We start from the raw sequence: 19,072 nt of genomic DNA, 5'->3' as shown, positions 1-19,072 counted from the left end.
GTGGGATTCTGGAAGCGCCAACTAATTTACGAAGGTTGTTTGCGTGCGTACGGTTGCAAATTGCGTCTGCCGGAAGCCTGTTTGAACCATCGCACTGTTTGCCAAGAGCTGATAACGAATTATGTGGCTGATAGGACTGGGACTGTTCCCTGACCGCACAACAAACGGTTTCATGACTAGAAATCGGTCATATATTTTACCAGGTATGACTCATGGAGATCTGTGCAACGATCGTTGTGACAGTCGTCTCTAAGACGCCACGACTAAGCAAGTTCACTTCGTTTTTTCTCTAATTTCGCATTTCATCCCGTTGGATGATATATTGACGTAGGACTACGTCTTTCATTTCTATACCGGGGTGTAAAACCAAAGTTTTGAGAACGAAAGCGTTACGCTGGAGACCGAGATTTTGAGCGTTAATAGCTCTTAAACAACTGAACGAAATGGTATGATAAACACTTCATTTGAAAGATAAAATGTCTACGCGTCATATACTTGTTACTTTTTCATCCAAAAACTTGTTTCAATTGTCTTAAAATTGTTTTCAAAACAGGCTATTGAAATCACCAATCGGTATATAAGCGAGCGCCGCTCGTAAACCCACTCAGTTATGATTGAACAGCGATTGGAGCATGTTGTTGCTGTTGTTGTGAAGCTAATTTCGTTTATCATGAAAACGCTGATGAACGGTGTCACCAAGAGCCTGTTTGTGCACCTAAGGCCAAAATGGAATCCATCAGGAGGAGAGTGATGACACGGTTCCGCTTGAAACATCGGAGCAGCCGCCACACACACACACACACACACACATACACGCGCGGAATTCTCGTTGCTATCATCGTTGCTGAAAAATAATCTGCCAGTTCCCCTGGGAATTGAAAAATACATTCATGCGAAAGAGTTTATTTTAATGTTTTCTATCCATATAACACTGCAACCAAATACATTTGGTTTTGTTATTTTTCAATCAATCGCAATTAACAGGAAAGCTTCTGAATATTTTTTTTCCCCATCAGTGGAAATTTTCGTATCCAATATTGGATGCATAACATGAAAAACGGAAAATGTTTCACATCGCGAAAATCAAGTCATTTTCGAGCGATTATTTGCTTTCTACTCATATAATGCTGCGACCAAATACATTTTTTTTTTGGATTTTTTCAAACAAGTGCGATCAACGTAAGACCACGTCTTTCGGCAATTTATTAGAGGTGCAATGAATCTTTAGGAATTCCCGCTCTACGCGCACTGGCAAACAATGTTTACTCAACAATTTCTCAAACGAGAAATGGGTGTTGTGAGAAAGGATTAGCGAACGCGAAAACGACAAACGGGAGAAAGATATGTTTGGAGGTTGAAGGAAATTGGCAGAAAACTTCTTCATTCTATCATTCAAATAATATGATTCATACCACATCGTTTTACCAGAAAGAGTTTCTTGATGCTCAAAGGAGGAATCGAGTCCTGCGAGGAAATTACCCAGCGCAAATTAGAGTCGACTATCGATTGCGGCATTCGTACACAAATAATTTTATAATGCAGTTTCACCAAAGTGATTTCATCGGATATATTCACTACATCATGTCATGTATTTCATATTCTTCATTAAGAAATCCATATCCATGGCACCTATCGGTAACGAATTATTATCGAAACCACGATTTTCGCTAAATTCTCGTTTCAGTTTGGCCTGCAAAAAACTTTTCTGAACTCTAATCCATCAAATTTGGAGCCCTGAAAAGGGCCGTTGATTATATGCTAAGCTAATATAGCACCCTCTCCTTGGATTCGACGGGCCAGCTGAATGTCCTTGGACATGATGTGACGCGTTTTACGTGGATAGCACACAAATTTGTATCTTCGAATAAGCCTCCTGCAGCGTCATAACCGCGGAACTTTGGAAGCGCAAGTCGGTTTTGAAGTCCTGAGCAATTCCACGATCCAAAAGCTGCAAAGGTAGCTTGCGGATCAGCAATTCGGTCGACTTCCGATAGCGATGAATTTCACGCAAAGTTCCCGGTCGAAAAAAAAGGCACACGAAAGCAGCTCGGATAAGCGCACCAGCCGCAGGATAGGTGAAGAAGCCACATCGCTATCGACCGGGAACTTTGCGTGAAATTCATCGCTATCGGAAGTCGACCGAATTGCTGATCCGCAAGCTACCTTTGCAGCTTTTGGATCGTGGAATTGCTCAGGACTTCAAAACCGACTTGCGCTTCCAAAGTTCCGCGGTTATGACGCTGCAGGAGGCTTATTCGAAGATACAAATTTGTGTGCTATCCACGTAAAACGCGTCACATCATGTCCAAGGACATTCAGCTGGCCCGTCGAATCCAAGGAGAGGGTGCTATATTAGCTTAGCATATAATCAACGGCCCTTTTCAGGGCTCCAAATTTGATGGATTAGAGTTCAGAAAAGTTTTTTGCAGGCCAAACTGAAACGAGAATTTTCGTTTGGATGCCATACAGCATCGAGAAAATTCCGGAAAGATCTAATCGTTGCTGAAAAATAATCTGCCAGTTCCCTGGGAATTGAAGAATACATCATGCGAAAGAGTTTATTTTAATGTTTTCTAATTATATGGCGAACACAGCAACCAAATACATTTGATTTCGTGATTTTTCAATCAAGTGTAATTAGCTGGAAAGCTTCTGAAGATTATTCTTTCCCATCAGTAGGATATTTTCGTATCCAGTAATGGATGCATAACATGAAAAACGGAAAATGTTTCGTATCGCCAAAATTCTATAATTTTCAATCGATTATTGCTCAGTCGCCGAAATTTTCATACTCAGAGAGTTCATTCTCCTCTAGTTTGCCTTCCAAATTGCCATCGTAAACCACACCTTTTCTCGATTCAATCACGCACGAAAAGCATACTGAAATGATATTCTGGTGGTGAAACCCATTCATTTTGCGTGAGGCGTCGTGCACAAATTACGTAACGCGATAAGGGGGGAGGGGTTAGATGTTGCGTTACTTTCTGTTTATTAGAGATATGAAATTGCATTACGAAAGGGGGGGGGAGGTTCAAAATCCGGATTTTTGCGTTACGTAATTTGTGCACGACGCCTGAGGACATCGACAAGACAACATCGTTACTGAACGAGCTGAACGGCGAGGGATCGAGGTATTCATTACCGGGCTTGACCTGACCTGAAATGCAATCAGTTTGATTTAACTGTGAGGGAGCGCAGAAAAGCCGATCGATCAGAAGGAGAAGAGAAGGTGACCAAGAGAGTATCAGCATCGAAATACGGTTCCTCGGGAAGACATAGAAGCAGCCGCCACACACACACACATACACGCGCGCAACTCTTTTCGTTTGCTGGTTATCGAGAGGAAACCTGGAAAGAAATGATCGTTGCTGAAAAATAATCTGCCAGTTCCCCTTGGAATTGAAAATTACATTCAAGCGAGTTTATTTTAATGTTTTCTATCCATATAATACTGCGACCACATACATTTGGTTTTGTGATTTGTCAATCAAGTGCAGTTAACAGGAAAGCTTCTGAAGATTACTCTTCAGAACAAGGTTTTTTGTACCCAATATTGGATGCATAAAACCTTGAGTCTTCAAAGTAACACTCTCGTTTTTGAAGTCACCCACATATTTATTTATTCATTCATTCAGGATGGATTTAGATTCAACTTCAAACAAATGATCTCTAAATCAACGATATTCCTACGTCACCCTTGCGGTTATACCATAGATATAACCCACTTCCTGTTTTTTTAATAAGCGTATTAAATGTACGAGGGTCGTTCAAAAAATATGTTTCAGTGCCTCAGAAATCGCGGAAAAATAAAGTTAGGACAAAAAACAAGGTGATTTTCGTAATCTACCGTTTTATTTTCTGTTTTTCTACATAATCGCCGTAACGTTCGAGGCCTTTTTTCATAGCGTGGCACGAGTTTTTTTTTCTATTCCGAGCGCGAAGTGCGTAGCGTACAACTTTTTGAAGTACAATGTAACTGCATCACGAATTTCGTCAGTATTATCGAATCGTTGACCGCCGAACGTGATTGAAATAAATATGAAAAGATTTGGTGTCCGTTCCCCAGAATTTAACTCAAGAACGGAGAAACGGATTTAAACAGTCAGTATCAGGACTGATGCATCTTAGTCTGCAACAAGTTTATATGTCAAAAAAGAAATTATATACCGCGAGTACAGATTACGTACACAAAAATAATTTCATGGGGAACTTGAGTGTTCGAAATGATTTATATCAATACTAGCTGACCCGAAAAACTTCGTTTCGCCAAAAATTTGTTTTTTGTTATCAATACCTTCAAACATTCACGTTTTCTCACTATGAACAAGTTCATGGGTCCAATCGCAGAACAGTTCATTGATTGATCTTCTATTCGACCCCATTGAATTTACCTTTTGCTATAAAATCCCTAGTATTTCTAACAAAACTCATCATTATAATATCAGATTATTTTAAGACACAATTCTCGTTCAAGATTTTTCAACCACTTGCAAATAACATGTTTCTCCGTTACATGGAATAAATGTTTTATACAGAAAATATGATAGAATAAAGACAGCCCTAAATCGGACAATTCCTTCCTCGAGTTCTGCTCTTATCAACACATCCGGTGATCCTTTTTTTTTGGTATAGATAGAAGAAGATATAAGAGTGCGTTTAATCACATTAAAATCCATTTCCAGTTTCGAAAAAAGATCAATTTCGCTGGCGCAAACATCAAATGGACTAACAGCACTTGTCACTATGTAATTGTAGAACATATGGGAATTTAATTTTCCGAATTTTCCCTTTTTCCTTCTGAGTTTTACAAAAAAATTTAATTGTCATGTTTGGTTGGAATATTTTAGGTTGATATATGTGTAGTATTTTTATTTGACCCCCTCTCCATTCCAGAGGAGGGAGGGGTGTCATGCCGAGTTATTCAGAAATTTGCGTTTCATTTATATGGCAGCCCCCCTTAAAGAGGGGGGTGGAGAGTGTAAGTAATCGTAACATTTATTGCACCCTAAAATCTCCACATGCCAATTTTGGTTTCATGGGCTACCATATAAATGAAACATACATTTCTGCATAATTCAAGAATTAATCAAGCACCAAATTTGGTATGTGGAGGTTTTAGGTGGCATTCTAATGTGGTTCAAAAACATTTCTAAAGTGGTTCAACACTCCTTCCACATTTCTGAGGGGAGGGGGAATGTTTCTATGATGGTATGACACCCCTCCCTCCTCTAGAATGGAGAAGGGGTCACATAAAAACATTACATATATTTCAACCGAAAATATTCCAACCAAACATGATAATTGAAAATTTTCGGAGAAATGTGTTATTTACAAATGGTTGAAAAATCTTGAACGAGAATTGTGTCTGAAAATAATCAGATATTATAAAGATGAGTTTTGTTAGAAATACTAGGAATTTTATAGTAAAAGTTAAATTCAACGGGGTCGATTAGAAAATCAATTAATGAACAGTTCTGCGATTGGACCCATGAACTTGCTCAAAGTAAGAAAACGTGAATGTTTGAATGTCTTGATAACAAAAAAAAACAAATGTTGGGTGGGACGAAGTTTACCGGGTCAGCTAGTTATATATATAAATATCAATTCTGGGTGGGACGAAGGGTAGTATAAAAACGAATTCTGTTTCAAATGTTGGACATTTTCGGATATCTCATATTGTCAGTCTCCTCCCTCTCAAAACTTTCCACGTGGTATGTTCGACCATAACACCCACTCTTCTCCACCCACAAAAAAACATAGAACACCCCCTCCTGCCTACTGGACGGTGCCTACACTATTTAGTTATGATGCTTCTCCCGCTTCTGATGATAGACCATTTATTTTTGGTTATCTCAGAAGTTCAATTCAATAAGTGCGCTCCTTTACCCCGTGCGGTGCGCACCTTTGCCCCCACTATGGAGGAAAAGTGCGCCTTTTGTCTTTTCGTTTTAAAATATGTATTTGTCCAATTACAAACACAACTCGAGAAATGCTTGTACTACGTTTCGAAGGTAATACATATATATAGTTACAATTTGGTAAGCAAACGGAATTTGATTTGCTTTTATTTCGAGAGTTATTGGACAACAACAGTTAGGTGCGCACCTTTGCCCCGCATTACTCTATTTGTGTGATCCACTCTGTTGAAAATTAAATCTTAGGTGAATGTGTTAATATCCTTTGTTCAGTTTCTAACGATAAGTAAACTGCATCACAGCCCTCACGCCTTTGTGATTCTCAGCTCAATTAATCATCGAAATATCAGTGAGAATCTTAAAGAACAGAGCTCAAACTGCTAGAAAAAGCATACTTTTGTACACTTTGAACTAAAATAGAGTATTTATTCGCCAATTTCTGCAAGTTGGTGACATATGTCCTCCATAATTATATCCTATATAATATTAAATTCCTATATAATATTAAATGACGAATAACTACTGTCGACTGAACGATACATGCCGAAAGATGATTTTTACGCGCCCAAAATACATATTCCAGCTCAATTAAACGTACTTCATTACGTACACATTTGACATCTTTCATCTATCGTTTTCTAAGTTCGGAACTCGTAATAGACTGGAAATGGAATTAACTTCAATGCAGTTTCATATCGAATTTGAAATTTCAACTTAATTTATTTGTATACTCATTTTTTAAATTATGTGTACCCGGGAATCAAACGAAATTAAGATCTCTAGTATGAAATAGTAAATTAGCCGATACTTTTCCATCTTATATCACACATTAAAATATTTTCGTTGTATAATTATCATATAAATGATATCAGTGTATGTTTTTTTTGATAAATAATCGGTCATTCAAAGATCACGACACTGATCAACGCATATTAAATGATACCCAAGAACACGAAGCACATGTTATATGACCCTATAAAACACTATTTATATCCAGATCCATTCAATATACATTGCTCCAACAATTGCGACAATTCATAAATTTCATTATACAATGTAACACACGTTCGTTGAGAAATAGGGATCACATGACAGCGGATTAAAATGGCGACCGCTCGGATGGCAACGAGAGCTGATTTTTCTTTGAATTTCTCCCGCTTGATGACATTTGTACATAATAATTTTCCATTCTAACATGCACTCTCACTCGAAGTAAACTCGATCCAAATTTTTTGTCCTTCAACTATCGATCACCACACTTTGAAGAAACTAAATCCGCAGAAAACGGTGGATTGGATCCAGAAGTGGGGACGACCTACGAAAACCGTACTTCTCAGCTCAACCGCGGCCACATAGGAACTGAGCTATATACGATTCAATTAGCTCTGTTACTCCTCGTTGGGCTGGGGTTTGCTGGGGAAGATCAGAAAATGGATGCCAGATGATAACAGATGTTTATTTACTACCTTGTCACGATAGCGATCTATTGTTGACGGGATATTCCGCCCGGGGATGCGTCTGCGTCTTATTCATTCGATGCTTCTCTAAGTTCAGACTAGATTGGCATGTGTATAAGTGGACTATACTAATCTTAACTGGACAATGCTGAGCAATCCGTTGCTCATAGCCGCTCATAATGCGCATTGAGATATTTAATCCTTTTTTGTGAAGTCAAGAAATTTGTTTGGTTATAAATATTTTTAGCATGCAGGATAAGGGTTAATCTCCTTGGCTTTTCCAACCATTTGTTTATTGAATGAATAAGTTTCGCGAGGCGTGAGTGTGGAATGATGAATCATCGCTTCTTATCTATTGAAATCTGAATCCTAAATCGCGTAATCACTTCACATGATTGTCATCGAGAAAATACAAAATCAACATCATAGTGCATATCCTCTGCGTGTTATCTACCTTCTGGTTCTGGCACTACACTCCGTTTCATAAGTATAGAATTACATTAATTCCACATGAATTACATCATGTAAATAAAGCTCATTAAGAATTGGGACATATTCAAAAATGTATATCTCGTTCATGATTGAATGAATCGCAAAACTTACGGGGACAAGTATTTCAGAAAAAAAATATAGAACAAATTAATAATCGTTATTCCGATGAAATTACCTAACTGTTTTGTTAATGCGACTCATGAGCGACCACAAGATATTTTCAATCATGGTTCTGCTACCAGACTCCACTTTTTTTTTTTGTATAACCGATGTTTCCGTTGACGTTGAAACTCATCTTCAACTTCCGCATTAGAGTAGTGAGGAGCAAAGGTGCGCACGGGGCAAGAGTTCGCATTGGTATATTTGAAGCATACAAGTACAAGAAGTTGCAATACTATCTTCGTTTAACGCATTATTGCATCAGCAGCCCACATGTATGAACATGATACATTTCATTATAGTAACGGGAAGTTTTAAAATAAGAAGACTTTTGCATTGTTTTGATCTAATTCATTCAATTTTCGGAATAACGACTGAGATATTTGAAATAACTGAAATAAACCACAGTATCAAGAATCCCTTCATTATATAGTAGTTCATAATGCGTATTCGTTTTGACGTAGGACTACGTCTTTCATTTCTATACTGGGGTGTAAGTTCAAAGTTTCGAAAACGAAAGCGTTACGCCGCGGAGAGCGAGATTTTGAGCGTTATTAGCTCCTAAACAACTGAACGAAATAGTATGATAAACAATTCATTCGACAGATAAAATGTCTACGCGTTATATGCTTCTTACTTTTTGATCCAAGAATTTGTTTCAATAGTCCTAAAATTACTTTCAAAACAGGCTATTGAAATCGCACCAAACGGTATATAAGCGAATGCCGTTCGGAAATCCACTCAGTTATAATTGCGCAACGATTGAGGAACGATAGCTGGAATGGATGGATGTTTCCCTAACACAAACTTCAAAACCATGGAGCCAGGAGAAATTGACATAGCAAATTAGATGCAAGCAGCGGAAACCTTTGTTTGCGTTTTTGCAAATTGGAATGTTCTCCTAACACAGATTTCAAAAATATGGAGCCTAAGGAAATTGGCATTGCAAAATAGATGCAAACAACGGGTACTTTTGTACTCGCTTGCATTTTTGCAAACCGGAATGTATTTTTTTTTTATTAATCCGTTTATTTTTACAGGCTCAGTTACATAAGTTTAATGGAGCCAAACTCTTACATATATTTCAACTAGCATATATCAACATGTTGTTTCCTTAATTCTATGGTTAATGAAATAGGAAACCGATTACTCGCGGTCGACTCGAGTTTAGAAAGGTGACACATTTTCATTAGGAAAAGGATGGGATGTAAGGAGATGTGTGTTTACAGTCGCACTCACAATCACATTCACATTCTCATTCACACTGACACTTCACACTCAATTCTTAAAACTATCCTTACATCTTCTATGTATTTACAATTTAACTTATTCTAATGTTAGTAGGAAGGGAACCGATAGCTCGCTAAGGACGAAAAGGAGGGGAAAAGGTTGTATGAACAATCACACTCGAAGATCGATAGCTTTAAGGAAAACATATATTTGGGACATGTAATCAAGGTCTAACCGAGCCAACCCATCTCTCACCGGCACATTGGATTGCTTTCCTCCAGCCCGAAGGGAGTTTTCTAAATTCGATCTTGCGACAAGATACAACTCGCACGACCAAACAACGTGTTCGATGTCGTGGTAACCATGGCCACAACCACAAAAATTGCTGTCGGCAAGATTAAAACGAAAAAGCAGCGCGTCTAACGAACAGTGATTGGACATGAGTCGGGAGAAGGTGCGAATAAAGTCCCGACTCAAGTCCAGACTTTTGAACCACGGATTGAGGCTAACCTTAGGGATAATTGAGTGGAGTCACCGGCCCAATTCATCTTCGTTCCATTTGCGTTGCCAGTTAGCGATGGTATTTTTACGAACTAAAGAATAAAAATCATTGAAGGCGATTTGACGCTGATAAATTTCGCCTTCAATTGCACCTACCTTTGCTAATGAGTCAGCCCTCTCATTACCCGGAATTGAGCAATGTGAAGGGACAAAGGTAATGACATAACAGCGTCTGGATAAAGCACTCAAAATTTCTCGTATTCTCTCAAGGAAGTACGGCGAGTGCTTTTCCGGCCTCACTGAACGGATAGCTTCGACAGAGCTCAGACTATCCGTTACAATGTAATAGTGTTCAACAGGTCGTGAGGCGACGCTGTCCAGCGCCCAGTGTATTGCTGCCAATTCAGCAATGTACACTGAGCAAGGATACTGAAGACTGTGTGAGGTGCTAAAAAATTTGTTGAACACTCCAAATCCTGTGGACCCATTCATAGAGGACCCATCAGTAAAGTACATATTATCACAATTGACACGCCCATACTTTGCTTCGAAAATCGTAGGAACGATCCCCGATCGATGATAATCTGGAATTCCATGGATATCCTGCTTCATGGACAGATCAAAATGCAGGAATTGGAATTGATGTAGTCAGGAAAACAAACACGGTTGGGAATATACGAAGAAGGATCAACCTGCATGGAGACGAATTCATGATATGAGTTCATAAATCCAGAATGAAAATTTAGCTCGATCAGCTGCTCAAAATTTCCGATCACCAATGGGTTATGAACCTTACACCGGATGAGGAACCGAAGAGATAATAAATTGAAGCGATCTTTTAGTGGGAGTACGCCTGCCAAAACCTCGAGGCTCATGGTATGCGTTGAAGGCATACATCCCAACACAATACGGAGACAAAGATACTGAATTCGCTCGAGTTTAATGAGGTGTGTTTTGGCAGCTGATTGAAAACAGAAACTGCCATACTCCATTACTGAGAGAATAGTTGTTCGATACAACATTATAAGATCTTCGGGATGGGCTCCCCACCAGGTGCCGGTAATTGTACGGAGAAAGTTTATTCTTTGTTGACATTTTTTACTCAGATACCTAATATGGGCCCCCCAAGTACATTTGGAGTCGAACCAGATCCCAAGATACTTGAATGACATAGCATGAGTGATCGGTTTACCCAAAAGTTGAAGCTTTGGTTTTGCTGGTCTATGCTTCCTAGAAAAGACGACCATCTCTGTTTTCTCCGTGGAGAATTCGATCCCTAGTCCAATGGCCCAGGTTGAAAAATTGTTCAAAGTATCTTGTAAGGGTTCTTGCAGTTCGGATTCCTTTGATCCTACGACAGACACCACTCCGTCATCTGCAAGTTGTCTTAGGCTGCAATTTTGTGTAAGACAATTGTCGATGTCGCTTACATAGAAGTTGTACAAAAGGGGGCTTAAACAGGAGCCCTGAGGGAGGCTCATGTAAGAGACCCGACTCACTGCCGAATCTCCGTGAGAAAAATTCAAATGTTTCTCACAAAGCAAGTTATATAACATATTATTCAATAGAGGCGGCAGACCCCGAGAGTGTAATTTGTCTGACAAAACCTCTATTGAAACAGAATCAAAGGCCCCCTTTATGTCCAAGAATACTGAAGCCATTTGTTTTTTTTTTTTTCGGCGTAAGCCATTTGAATTTCTGAAGAAAGCAACGCAAGACAATCATTCGTCCCCTTGCCCCTGCGGAACCCATATTGTGCATCTGAGAGTTGCCCATTCGTTTCAACCCATCGATCAAGGCGAAACAAGATCATTTTCTCCAACAATTTCCGTATACAAGACAGCATTGCTATTGGGCGGTACGAATTGAAGTCGGACGCGGGTTTTCCGGGTTTTTGAATAGCTATAACTCGTACTTGTCTCCAATCATCTGGAACAACATTATTCTCCAGAAACCGATTGAATAAATTCAACAAGCGATGTTTCGCCACATCAGGGAGGTTTTTCAGCAAGTTGAACTTAATTCTATCCGATCCCGGAGCAGAATTGTTACATGAAAGGAGAGCAAGAGAGAATTCTACCATCGAAAACTCGGAATCAAGATCGCACCTATCTTGTGGTATATCTCGAACAATTTTTTGCACAGGAGCGGAATCAGGACAAACCTTCCGTGCAAAATTAAAAATCCATCGATGTGAATATTCTTCGCTTTCATTCGTTGAAGAGCGATTTCTCATGTTTCGGAGCCACTTTCCATAATTGTTTCATTGATGTTTCTCGTGACAAACCTCCCACGAAATTTCGCCAATAAGCACGTTTTTTCTCTTTGATCAAGTTTTTAAATTGATTTTCAAGGTCCAAATACGATTGAAAATTTTCAAAGGTTCCACGTTTCCGAAAAGCTTTGAATGCGTTCGATTTATCCTGATAAAGCTTGGAACATTGGCTATCCCACCATGGATTGGGAGGCCTTCGACGAATAGTGGAACCTGGGATGGGTTTCGTTTGAGCGCGAACTGCGCTGTCATAGATCAAACGAGAAAGGAAGTTATACTCCTCCAATGGAGGTAAACCATCTCTGGAATTGATGGCTAGAGCAATCGCGTCCGCATACTTTTTCCAGTCAATGTGTCTTGTGAGGTCATATGCCATGTTTATAGATTCAGAAGAATTCGACCCAATGGTGATGGAAATTTTGATTGGCAAGTGATCACTACCGTTGGGGTCTTGGATTACATTCCACTTGTAATCTAACGATAGTGAATTCAAGCAAAGCGAGAGGTCAAGAGCACTTGGGTTAGCAGGAGGTTTAGGTACACGTGTTGTTTCCCCAGTGTTCAAAACGGTCATATTGAAGCTGTTACAAAGGTTGTCGTCGTACTGTTCCCCCCAGGCAGTTCCGTGAGAGTTGAAGTCTCCCAAGATCAATCGTGGCTCAGGAAGGAGTGAGCACATGTCAACAAGTTGCTTGCGGCTAACCGCAGCTCTCGGAGGCCAATACAAGGTGAAAATACAGAGGTCTTTGCCTCTGATGTTTGCATGACAAGCAACAGCTTCAATCCCTCCAATAGGTGGAAGGTCAATTCGAAAAAATGAGTGGCACTTAGCACTCCAATAGCACCCCTCCGTATCTGTCATCACGGTCCAAGCGTATAATATTAAAATCATGGAAAGAGAGATCATCTCGCGAAGAAAGCCAAGTTTCGGACAGAGCAAAAACATCACAATTGAACTTATGAATTAAAAATTTGAATGTATCCTATTTAGGGATAAGACTACAACAATTCCACTGTAAAACAGTGATATCTCCGACCTCTCTATTTAAATTAGACATCAAGAGAGATAATCATTGCAAGGAGGGGCCATGTTTGCATCAATTGTTGCAAAATTGTATTTAATACTGGAAGCATTGAAATGACAATGGTTCTGATGGAGTCGGAAACGTTAAAACACTTGAAGATTTGATCCAAAAGGTCAGACAACTTTATAAATCCCGATTGGGAAGTTGAGCTGGACGGAAAAATAGGGACAGTTGGGGTTTTTGATGTCCCATCGAGTGCTGGGTCGTTCGAAGGTGAACTATTCCCACGGAAGCCAGGAGGAACCTGATTTTGCTAGTCCGCTGCACTCGATTTTATAGGCAAGCTAACAGGGGATATCACCGGAGGGACTTGTGATTGAATTTTGGGAGTGGTCACATTTTTGCGCCGGGGATTCCCTTGGGAAATAAACGGTGTGCCCCCGTGAGCTGTGTCCGCTTCCATTTCGTCAACTGGCAACGTGGAAAAGATATTGTGTGAGGAGATTGGATGTTGTTGTTGTTGGGCCTGTGGAAAAGCGCCCTTTAAAATTTCCGCAAAAGTGCGTTTCGAGCGTTCCTTTAAAGAGCGCTTCTGTTTCTCCCAGCGACTCTTGTAAATTTCACAAGCTGAGAGCTCATGTGGGGTCCCCCCGCAATATGGACACTTATGCTCAGTCGCACTGCAGGATTTGCCCACATGTTGCTCTCCGCAAGTGGCACAGCGCTCCTTGTTGGCGCAGTAGTCTGCTGTGTGACCAACTGACTTGCATTTGATGCAAGTCATGGGCTTTGGCACGAAGAGACGCAGCGGAAGCCTCAATTTGTCCACCATAACGTAGTCGGGGAGGGCGGAACCAGCAAAAGTTACTCGAAACGAGTCGGACGGCGTGAATTTTGTTTTTCCCTCTTCCTGGGACACTTTTCCTAATTGTTGGCAGTCCAAAATTTTAACTTTCGTCAAAGGGAGCTTTTTGAATCTGCCATCTCCCTCTTTTATTAATGCGCTCGTCAGACCCGTTTCTGTGATCACCCCCGAAATTTCTACGTTATGGCAGGGCACATAGACGCGATATTCTAGTGCGAACCTATTGTCGACAACAATCTCGTTAGCTTGCTTCCGATCAGCCACGACAACACGCAGTTTGTTCGGTCGAACCTTTCTAATTTCGACCACGGAGGAATAATTTTTTGTCAGATCTTTCATGATCTGAATGACGTTGAGCGATTTCCCGTTGGGTTTTGGCCGGAAGAAAACAATCCATGGGCCAGATCCAGATGCATCTTCTGGATAGACCTTGACACGCGGAGAGGGGACAACTGAGGGGGAGGACGAGGTCGATTGTTGAGCGGGAGCGGGAACAGTTGGGCTGGGAGGCAAGGTCGGGAGATAATCGGAAGCGGGAGCGGGAGATTGAGGGGGCGAAGTGGAAAAGTTTGCCAATTTTCTTGAAGGGGGCTTGTTGAGGTTGATTAACTCTTCCTCTGAAAAGACATCGTCTGAGGGGGGAACGCGTTTAAGCGACTTCCCAGTAGTTAGTGGGGAGGAAACATCTGATTCAATGTCCATATCAAGAGGATCGCACTCTGCCATTATGGCAGATATACTTTTTTACTTTTTTTTTTAAATCCTTAACCTAATATATATATATATATATACTAAAATACTTGAAGCGCACGGGGCGGATGATTTGTAACGGTGCTCCAATCGTACCACGTGATGATCGCTTGGCACAACAGCAATGATGTATCGCACCACAATACGATGACGATGGAACGGCACACGCTCACAGCGCCCGCAGTGGAGGACTTCTCCCTCCCGCTGGTTGTGATTACTTATCACTTCACTCTTGCAATAAAGGAAACCCCGTTAGGGCGAAACAATCACTTCAGCGAAACCGATAACGTTATTGTTCCAACACAATAACGGACACGAACAACTTTGCGTCCGGCGGCTTCGGACTGCGCGAGCTGGAATGTATTTTGTTAATAACTATTTGCTGCGATAACTATCACCATAATGCATAAATTGGTTTCAATTCTGTTTTGCAATTTTGTTTGCAATTGAATTTGTAAATAGTTTGATTTTTTTCACTAGTTTAATCAATAATTTAATCAATACATACAAAAGATAGCTCTGCGCAGCGGCGATATCGTACCCAATGAGGAACATCCGAGATGGGAATATTGTTAATTGAAGAAATACAACTGATTACTAAGCCAACGGCAGTCCTACGTCAACCTTGCGGTTATATCATAGGTATAACCCGTCCATAGTTTTTGTGAGTTTTTTGAAGACAGATAGGAAAATTTGGAAAAATTCAAAAAATGGTTTTTCGATGCAAAATTTCTTAAAAATGCATAAAACATTGAGATCCCGTGTCATCACGAAAACAAAATTTTGGCCGAAAATCGTCCCTCTGTGATTCTGGGCCTGAGTGACAATGGAGGCATGGAAAAAAAACTAATCATTGAATTTAAAGAACCGACCATGTACATTTTGTTTATTCGGCCAAGAAAATGCCCTGTGCAAAATTTCAACACAATCGGACATGATTTAGGGGTGCCTCTCAACGCTCAAAATGTTGATCCCAGAAGGTCGATTTTCAGCCATATTTTTTTTTTTTGGATGACACCAGATCTCGATGTTTTATTTATTTTTAAATAATTTGGCATCGAAAAAAAAATCGATTCTCCGAATTTCCCCTCCTTGGTAGATTTTCGAGAACCAAAAAATTGTAACGGGTTGTATCTAGGACACGACCGCAGTTTTCGACGTAGAACTACGGAATTATATTATTCAATCCACTTCGGATATTAATTCAGAATGCATCGAAATTTTTATAATATCTTTTTAGCAATTTAATTTTTTATTACTTTAGTAGACTCGAAAGAGTCGAGTAGAGTCGAAAGCTATCAGCACTTCTCGTTTGTATGGTTCAACTCGCAAGAGATTTTCTTCTTCTCACTCAGATATCGATCACAAACTATGAACCCTTTTGCTCCTATATTCCGCTTGAGATGTGATCGAACCCCACAACATGCAACTGTAAGGTTACTCTGCTGGAATTTGAAAGCATACTTTCATGAAATATACGTTTATCTGAATAAATGTAGTGCATATCTATATTCCAAAATTTTGGATACTCTTCCATATCTACACTAGCACAAAAAATCGTATGCTGCTCTTCTTCGTCGTAGCACACCTCGATACAGAGAGCTTCCTCTCCTTGTATCGATCTGTGTATGTGTATGTGTGTGAATTCAGCATTAGGCATGAATGATATCCGATCGTTGTGTTATGCTAGCTCACTCGCATCTGTGTTTTCATTCTATTCTATTTTTGGTTTACGCCTCTAAGCCCTAAGAAGGGCCCTTGTGGAAAGAAACTCTATTCCATACTCCTCTTTCACACGTCAATACTCCTCAACGCTCTGCGGCAACCATGTTCCTTCGATGGCCACCAAACGAGAAGTGGTGTGGCTTCAAATCGCGGATGGCTCATTTAAACCAAGTATGTTGAAAACGGGCAGAAACGAATGTCAGTTGCTCGTTATTGACAGCTCTGTTCGGGAATGCACACAAATCGGCAGAACAAATGTATGGGAAAATGCGAATGCTTCCAGATTTCATTAATTTAAACTGTTTAGGCATTAGTGGATTGTACTGTATAGTATAAACTGACCAGACGTTACGCGGGACATTTTGTTGAAATGCGGAACTGTCCCGCGTAAGATTTCGTACCGCGAAACGTCTCGCATTTGGCAGAAGAAACGAAAATGTCCCGCGATATCAATATATTTCAATATCATAATTTGATCATGTTGATTTTCTTAAATGGATGAACCTTAAAAAAACATTTAATTTGGCAGACTGTTCAAGAGCGCTTCTAATGTATCCAAAGATTAATACGTTGAGCTGGTTTCATCGCACCGACATTGGGCTTTTTATTTAGAGAGTGTCTACTGGAAGCGACAGCAACAAAATTGGAAAATGATTTTTATAAACGTCCTCTATTGATCCGCAGGGACCAACGTGAGTCAGACGAAAAGTTCATCTTTGGTCCCCTAGCTCGGTCAGGGCTTAATGTTTTAAATAAGCCGGAAGAACTAGTGTACACTTGACAGGAAAAGGCAGAGTTGTTTGATGAAGTATCGTAAACGAAGCGCTGAGCGGTCTTACGGAAGTTGGCCGGAACCTGAACATGGGCCGATGAAAAGATGTATATCGGCGTGTTATTTTACCTTTCTATCGTTTTCTATCGGACGCAACTGGGGAATGTTGGGAAGGTTTGTGGTCTTCACGACAATGTTTATCTCCAGTCGATCCATCATCCAGTGATCTTTTGGCATAGTGGGCTGATCCCAGGTTCGGCATAAACACCACATCACCTTCCCAACTCCGGCAAGCACTTCGTACTATATATCTCCCCGTTCACCATATGACACTCGAAAGAAGAGCGGCTTGGACATTCCCTTCACGTCTGTCAGAGAAGGATCTTCTTCGAGAACTTGATGTGAAGGATATATTCGACGTCATCGCTTACCTGGGGAACGTAAAGTACCCGGTCCCCTGCCATTCGTTGAATTCTAGCATCAAGTACGTCTCGTCTTTCATTATGAGTACGAAAAAAAACTATGGCCGGGTTATACCTATGATATAACCGCAAGGTTGACGTAGGACTGCGGTTTGCTTATTAATCATTTGTGTTTTTTCAACAATCGCACTTCGAATGCACCTCATTGGGTACGATACTGCCTCTGCGCAGAGCTGTTGATTAAATTATTGATTAAACTAGTGAATGAATGAAACAATTTACGAATTCAATTGGTAGTGGGTATCGCAACAAATAGCCATCAACATTTTGCCTAATCATCAAACGGTATGCGTAGAAGTTCAGTAAGCTGGCGACATGAAGATATATCTTCCAATGCAGTCTTGAATAATCGAGCCAAAGCGTTGAATTTGTACCCGCTTTTGTAGGCCGTATTAGCAAAACGCATTAAGGAGTGTATGGGGGAATAACAAGTACTGCCGAGATCTGGAATGCCGATTTTCCCAATTTATTGGTCTCAGAATCTGTGTTGGGAAAACACATTCCGGTTTGCAAAAACGCAAGCGAGTACAAAAGTACTCGCAGCTTGCATCTCATCTGCAATGCCAATTTCCCCCGGCTCTATGGTTTTAAAGTCTGTGTTAGGGAAACATTCCGATTTGTAAAAACGCAAACGAGTACAAAAGTACGTAAAGGGTGTGTCACATCAAATTGCATCACGGAAAAAACGCTGTAGAAATTTAATTTTTAGGAATTAGCTGAAGATTTCGCTTATAATCAGATAAGAGTGTATAGATCACGTTGGCCATGTTTCACTGTCAATTTTTCGTAAATTTGGAAAAATGTCGTCGAACGAAAAAGAGCGTCGTGAATTAATCCTGTGCACTCATTTCGAGAATCCGGAGTTGTCACATCGGGACATCGGTAAGATGCTGGGAATCGTCCAATCCACGGTCAGCAGAGTACTAAAACGATACTTCGAGAACCTAACCATCGACCGGAAGGTGAAGAACGGCAAAAATTGATGCTCCGTCAGTGAAAAAGATCACAAGCGCGTAGTTAAGCAGTTTAGACGTCATCCGAGAAGTTCGGTCCGGGATGTCGCCAATAAGCTGAATTTGTCAAGTTCAATCGTCCAGCGGACCAAGCAGCGGGAGGGCCTGCGTACATACAAGGTTCAGAAGGCTCCTAACCGTGACGAAAGGCAAAACATGGTAGGGAAGACGCGAGCCCGGAAGCTGTACACCGAAATGCTGACGAAGCCGCATTGCCTGGTAATGGACGACGAAACCTACATCAAAGCGGACTTTCGTCAGCTGCCGGGCCTGTTGTTCTTCTCCGCAGAGGACAAATTCAGCGTTCCGGGGGAGACTCGCAAGCAGAAACTATCCAAGTTTGCCAAAAAGTACATGGTGTGGCAAGCGATCTGCTCTTGCGGAAAGCGGAGCGCCCCCTTCGTGATGACC

The 19,072-nt window shown here is 40.6% G+C and overlaps 1 protein-coding gene across 4 annotated transcripts in view; it reads right to left on the bottom strand.

The window, feature by feature from the left end:
* The window catches only part of LOC129777095 (uncharacterized), a 92,383-nt gene extending 85,100 nt beyond the window's left edge, over positions 1 to 7,283 (bottom strand). For 2 of the 4 annotated variants that reach the window (XM_055783161.1, XM_055783165.1), the window contains exon 1: positions 7,123 to 7,283. The gene's annotated coding sequence lies outside the window, so the exon portion shown is untranslated. Of the gene's footprint in view, positions 1 to 7,110 lie in introns of all 4 variants that reach the window. The other 2 variants (XM_055783163.1, XM_055783162.1) reach the window with 2 other exon arrangements.
* Between the last annotated feature and the right edge of the window lie 11,789 nt (positions 7,284 to 19,072).

The sequence above is a fragment of the Toxorhynchites rutilus genome, chromosome 3, assembly GCF_029784135.1.
Source record: "Toxorhynchites rutilus septentrionalis strain SRP chromosome 3, ASM2978413v1, whole genome shotgun sequence".
NCBI classification, from domain to species: domain Eukaryota; kingdom Metazoa; phylum Arthropoda; class Insecta; order Diptera; family Culicidae; genus Toxorhynchites; species Toxorhynchites rutilus.
Note: the sequence above shows the minus strand (reverse complement) of the source record. Positions and strands in the feature narration are given on the sequence as shown.